The following is a 6,819-nucleotide window of genomic DNA, read 5'->3' as shown; positions in this document are numbered from 1 at the left end:
CTCTTGTGACTTTGACCTGGACTCAGTCACCTTAAGTCACCAACACCCAATGTTGTGTTGAATTGCCCACTGGACAAGCCTCTTTGTGAATATGCACACATCCTTAGCTTAAAACTCCATTTTAGTGTTCCAGGAGACAATGCTCTGTGAAAGATCCCAGTTCTCCTTTACTTGGTGTAAGTAAAACCCTTCCTTTTGCTACTCTTCAGCTTGCTTGTGTCTTTTGGCTTCACACCCACCAAGACGGGTAATAATATTTCTGTAGGGTACTAAGATACCTTCCATTAGCCCTTCTACATCCTTTGCCACCTTGCTTTCTGCTCCAGGAAAACATCCTGCACAGATTGTATCAGTTAACTTGGCCATTGGGGGAGGAAACTAAAAGGAGGAAAAAAGTGATATAGAATATGTATTCCTAGACTCTGTTCCTGCACAGCCAACCAAGGCCACATTAACCCCTAGATTAATGCCACAGCATTTATCCCGTTTTCCTCACCACAAAATTTCTCCCTTTCCCTCTCTTTCTGGGTTCTGATAACTGCTCTCTCCTCTTCTCCCTTCAGATCTACATGTATAGTAAGATGCTCTGTCAGAGGACTGGTTTGTCCTTTGTGGCTTTTCAATGCTCTGTTCACATCTTTGTAAATAGTCCCTTTATTAAGTTCTCTTCAATTTGAGTGGGCCATCTGTTTCCTGACAGGATTCTGACTGATACAGTAATTAATATTAGGAGTAGCCTAGAATGAAATCTTTAAACTGGCTCACTGGGGTTAATTTGCTCACATATTAAAAAAATGTGCAGATATATCACAATCTCCGGAATGGGAAGTGGTAAGCCATGGAATGTAATGGCATCATGATAATTTAAATCATCACCAGTAATGACACAGCTTGAAGTGCAGTTGAGGAGCAAAGCACTGAACAATCAATTGGTTGTAGCATTGATCGTGATCACAATAATATTGTTTGGAAAAATCATGAGATCTTTTGAACTGAAAATGATATTATCAGACTGTGAACAGGAAGGGCATTTGGAAAGCCTCAACTGTAGGTTTGAAGGAGTTTCCCTTCTCCGTCAATCCTTTAGGAAAGATATGGTTGAGGTCCAAGCTGGGGCCTGATTGTGAGGATTGCAGAGAAGCAATACTACTAACATTGGCCCTTGAATAACATGGGGTTCAACTGTGTGGGTCCACTTACATGTAGATTTTTTTCAATAAATATAGAAAAGTGCTATAAATGAAATGTATTTTTCTTGTGACTTTCTTTATAACCTTTTTTTCTCTAGCTTAATTATAAGAATACAATATTGAATACATAGAACATATAAAATATGTATGAATCTATTATTTATGCTATCACTAAGGCTCTGGTCAACAGTAGGCCATTAGTAGGTAAGTTTTGGGGGAGTCCGGAATTATATGCTGACTTTTGAATTATGTGTGGGTCAGTGCCCCTAACCCCCATGTTGTTCAAGGGTCAGCCATAAATGCTAAACATTGCCAGAGATTTTATGGCACTCTAAAATAATTGATGGAGGGAAGAATTGGGACCATAAAGCAATGGGATAGGGATACTGGGTAGACAAGGACAGAGCCAAAAATAAAAATCCCTGCTTGAAGAGGTAATCCCTAACTTCTCCTACTTGAAGAAAATAGCTTTTCTCTGGACTTTTCCAATGACTGCACTTAAGAAGTTGCCTTATGAGCTCATGTAATTCTCAACACCCAACCTCACCACACTCACCAACTCTGTAGTGAAAGTTAAATATCTAACACAGATGAAGAAATCAAAGACTTTCTCTTAGAACAATTATATACTAAGAAATTTATAGGATCTTACCAATCTGTTTATCATGAATCTGGGAAGCATGTATGAGAATGGGTTCTAAAAGTGAAAAGCCAAGGAGAATGAAATGTAAGGATTAATTAAGCCAAATTTATCATCCCAGGTGCATCCATGAAAAATTCAGGAATTCACTGTTTCCTCAAGAACTCTAGGAATTTATGCTATACATACTCAATAGGATTGATTTTTTGAACGGTTTACTTACTGAAAAGAAAATATTCCCAATGCAGTGATGACAAAATATGTGGTTAACATCAATACCATAGGCATAGTTAATTTCTTCATGATGTCTATATTTAGTGTGCTAACTTCTGAGCATTACTTGTTTATTTATAATCTTCCCATGTTTCAGTCATGTTATTTGGACCTTCCTCGAGTTGAATTAACTTTACAAGATAAAAATGAATAAAAATATCTTCTCAGGATGGCAGTGGTTTCTTAATTGGAAAATAGAGGATTTCCTAAAGTCAATAAAACAGGAGCAACGTGTCACATGATCAAGTTTCCTTTTTAATTGTTTAACTTTTAATATGACTTTTCAAACAGAAATTTTGTGGGATTTTTGCCAAATGGTATCTTCTAAAATAATTTTTTCATGAGTGGAAAATATCAGAAAAGGAGACAGAACATGAGAGACTCCTAACTCTGGGAGACGAACTAGGGGTGGTGGAAGGGGAGGTGGGTGGGGTAGGGGTGACTGGGTGATGGGCACTGAGGGGGGCACTTGATGGGATGAGCACTGGGTGTTATTCTATATGTTGACAAACTGAACACCAATAAAAAATAAATTTATAAAAAAAATTTAAAAAAATATTTTTTTCAAATCTTCAGCCAACATTAAATAACTCCTTTTATGTTATTATTATAATATTAATTTAATACATGAGAATTATTTAAGAATAATTTAGCCTTATAATAGCTTTAATTAGTAAGTGTACTCAATATTCATCTGTTAAATCAGAGATTGAGTAGGCATAGTTAACTATTCATTTAAAATCTGTTATCTAAGAAGAAAAAAAAAGTGGGAAATATCACTAAGGGAGACAGAACATGAAAGACTCCTAACTCTGGGAAATGAACTAGGGGTGGTGAAAGGGGAGGTGGGTGGGGAGTGGGGGTGACTGGGTGATGGGCACTGAGGGAGGCACTTGATGGGATGAGCAATGGGTGTTATTCTATATGTTGACAAATTGAACACCAATAAGAAATAAATTTATAAAAAAAATAAAATATTTTTTTCAAATCTTCAGCCAACATTAAATAACTCCTTTTATGTTATTATTATAATATTAATTTAATACATGAGAATTATTTAGGAATAATTTAGCCTTATAATAGCTTTAATTAGTAAGTGTACTCAATATTCATCTGTTAAATCAGAGATTGAGTAGGCATAGTTAACTATTCATTTAAAATCTGTTATCTAAGAAGAAAAAAAAAGTGGGAAATATCACTAAGAGAGACAGAACATGAAAGACTCCTAACTCTGGGAAACGGACTAGGGGTGGTGGAAGGAGAGGTGTGCGGGGGGTGGGGGTGACTGAGTGACGGGCACTGAGGTGGGCACTTGATGAGATGAGCACTGGGTGTTATTCTATATGTTGGCAAATTGAACACCAATAAAAAATAAATCATTAAAAGAAACATAAAATCTGTTATCTAATTCAGAATATCAGAACTCCTTTGTCTCAACTTGCTTATTTTGTATGATATCTGCTACTGATTATTATTATTCATATTCATCAGCACTGATTATTCCTTTCTGATCCTTGTTTAACTCCTAATTTTACTGGAATTGTCTGGAAAACACAGTTCTTTATACTTATTATTATTTGCTGTTTAAACCAATAAAACATGGACATATCAGTATTTATTTGAATCTTCATGTATTTCTCTATGCTAAATATTTAATCAAATTGCTTCCCTTGAAAATCCAGTCAAAATGAAATAAGCTGTTATATTTCCCCTTCTTTTGCTTTATTGCTATCTTATATTCTCTACATGCACTTCTCTCTCTCTCTCTCTCTCTCTCTCTCTCGAGTATCTTGAACTCCTTGGTTTTCATTGGTTCACCATATTGCAATAAAAACTATACTATTTTGGCTATTTCATAATTTTTCTTTGATGCTCAGAATTCCACAACTTCAACTTCACAGGACCCTTTAAGTTGGTTCCTTTTTTTCCTGTCTTTATTATTTGCAGACATATCTGTGTATTCTAGAATATTCCAGAATATTTCAGGCAGGTACTATTTATTTTCTCAGTCTAAACATAGACTGAGCTATCCTCTAAGAAATACTTCGGTGGGTAGTAGTATTAAGGATACAAATTAAGTTCTCAAGCGTGGGAACAATAGGATACGATGGGTTGACTCCTCTGAACATAGAAAGAGTGGTGGAGTGAAGTGCATCTGTTTGATGGTACTATACTGTTTGAATGGTCACTAGTGGATTGACTGAGCAGAGATTTAGAATAAGACTGGAAATTTAGTGAGAAGGAAGTCTGAGAGAGGTATATGGATGCAATTCTTGGAAAGGACAGCGTGAAGATACTCATGCTCTATCTATCACAGATGTCCACTGGAGGGCACTGATTGCAGAAACCAATCTGCAAGGAGAATGTTGGTAAGCCTCTTTCCCTATGTTTTCTTCTAGAGCTTTACAGTTTCCGGTCTTACATTTAAGTTTTTAATCCATTTTGAGCTGATTTTTTGTATAAGGTTTGTGATAAAAGTCTAATTTCACTCCTCTGCCTGTGTATATTTAGTTTTCTCAACATCCTTTGAAGAGATTGTCTTTCCCTGTTGTGTGTTTTTTTGTACCTTTGTTGATAATGAGTTGACCATATATGCGTGGGTTTATTTCTGGGCTCTGTATTCTATTCTATTGGTGTATATGTCTGTTTTTATTCCAGTACCATACTCTTCAATTATTGTATTCTGTAATATGTTGTAAAGTCAGAAAGTACGATGCCACCAACATTGTTCTTCTTGCTCAAGTTTTTCGTTTGTTTGTTTATTTTTTGGCTATTTATGGTCTTTCATGGCTCCATATGCATTAAAAAACATTTTTAAAAAACAATTCTGGGGAAAATGCCATTAGTGTTTTGATAGATGTTACACTGAATCTATAGATTGCTTTTTTTAAAAAGATTTTATTTATTCATTCATGAGAGACACAGAGATAGAGGCAGAGACATAGGCAGAGGTAGAAGCAGGCTCCCTCTGGGGAGCCTGCTAGGGACTCAATCCCAGGACCCCGGGATCATGCCCTGAGCCAAAGACAGACAGATGCTTAACTACTGAGCCATCCAGGCATCCCTAAAGATTGCTTTCAGTAATATGGACCATTTTAACCATTTTAACGATCTAATTCTTTCTGATCCATAAACAGTGGCTATCTTTTCATTTATTTGTGTCTTCTTCAATTTCTTTCATCAATGTCTTTTAGATTTTGGAGTAGAGAGCTTTCACGTCCTTGTTAAATTTATTCCTAAGTATCTTACTCTTTTTGATTCTATGGTAAATGGGATTGCTTTGCTTTCTTAATTTCCCTTTCAGATAGTTCATTGTTAGTGTATAGAAATGTAACTGATTTTTGTATATTGATTTTTTAACTTGGAGCTTTACTGAAAAATTTTCTTATTAGTTCTAACAAGTTTTTGATGGAGTCTTTGGGTCCTATAGAGACCCGAGATAGACAGTCATCATATCATCAATAGGATCCCATATGGTTTCAAAAAACCTCCAGAATTTTTATTAGGTCTTTGTGCTGACCATGGCCCTAGACAATGTACATATTAATGTGAGAAAACTTTAAGTGTTTTTCTTGTCACTTATGAACTACACAAACCTAGGAAAGTGGTTTCTTTTTCTGAATTTCATTCTAGCAGAGTCCTCTCTGTTTCCTGGAGTTGTGAGGCTCAAATAAGAAAATATATGGTAACAGATATGTTCCATGTGTTGTTTTTCCTTCACGTGCTGGGTAGCTTCCATTACAATTCCAGAGTCAATGCACTCTGAGGGGATGACACCCGGTAAGGGTCTAATCTGGGAGTCTCCAGTTTAATCAAAGCAAAGTAGAACTGGACATTCCAAAAAGTCTTGGATGTAGTACTTTTTACATTATTTTTACCCAACAGTTCTTAAAAGTTGAATATAGTAGGGAAAAAATTAGAAGTAAAAATATGGAACTCCCTAAAAGGTTGAATATTTTGGGTTTAGTTTTGTGTGAATCCACAAGCATATCTTTTTTTTTCCAGCAAAAATAGTGGAAAATCAGGCTTTAAGAGTTCACCTGGATAACTTTTAAAAATACCTATACCAGAATCCTATTGGCAAGGATTATGATTTAATTGATTCAGGATAGGTCTGGGCATTGATATTAAAACCAAACAAACTACAACAACCGTTCAAGATTTGAGAATTATCAGATGAAGCGATATCATTATGTAGAAGCATGATTTTGGCTCAACTGGCTCTTTATACACCGGGAGGACTGAATTAATGTTAACTTTTTACTTCCTTCCTTTTCTGTCTTCTTTCTTTGTTTTCTTCCTCTTTTTCTTCATTTCCTCCCTGTAATTCCATAAAAAGGGAGTGATATAGTGATCTAGATATTTTAATGTTTGTTGTTTGTTTGTTTGTTTGTTTGTTTGAGAGAGGGAGAGCACAGTGTGAGAGGAGGGGAGGGAGAGGGACAGAAAGAATCTTAAGCACACTCCATGCTCAGTGCCCCACATGGGGCCTGATCTCCTGACCCTGAGATCATGACCCTGAGCTAAAATCAAGAGTCAAGTTATTGAGCCAGCCACCCAGGCACCTGATCTTTTTATGTCCATTTTAAAGATAAATAAGCTGAGGTGCAGGAAAATGAAGTGGTATGTTTGAGGTCACATCTAGGAAGTTCCCATGCTGGCTCTACTGTGCCCTTATAAATAGTTTGTGTATTGTTACTATGCAATAGGAGATGC

The sequence above is a fragment of the Canis lupus genome, chromosome 18 (genome assembly GCF_003254725.2).
Source record: "Canis lupus dingo isolate Sandy chromosome 18, ASM325472v2, whole genome shotgun sequence".
In the NCBI taxonomy this organism is placed as follows: domain Eukaryota; kingdom Metazoa; phylum Chordata; class Mammalia; order Carnivora; family Canidae; genus Canis; species Canis lupus.
This window is presented reverse-complemented; position numbering follows the sequence as displayed.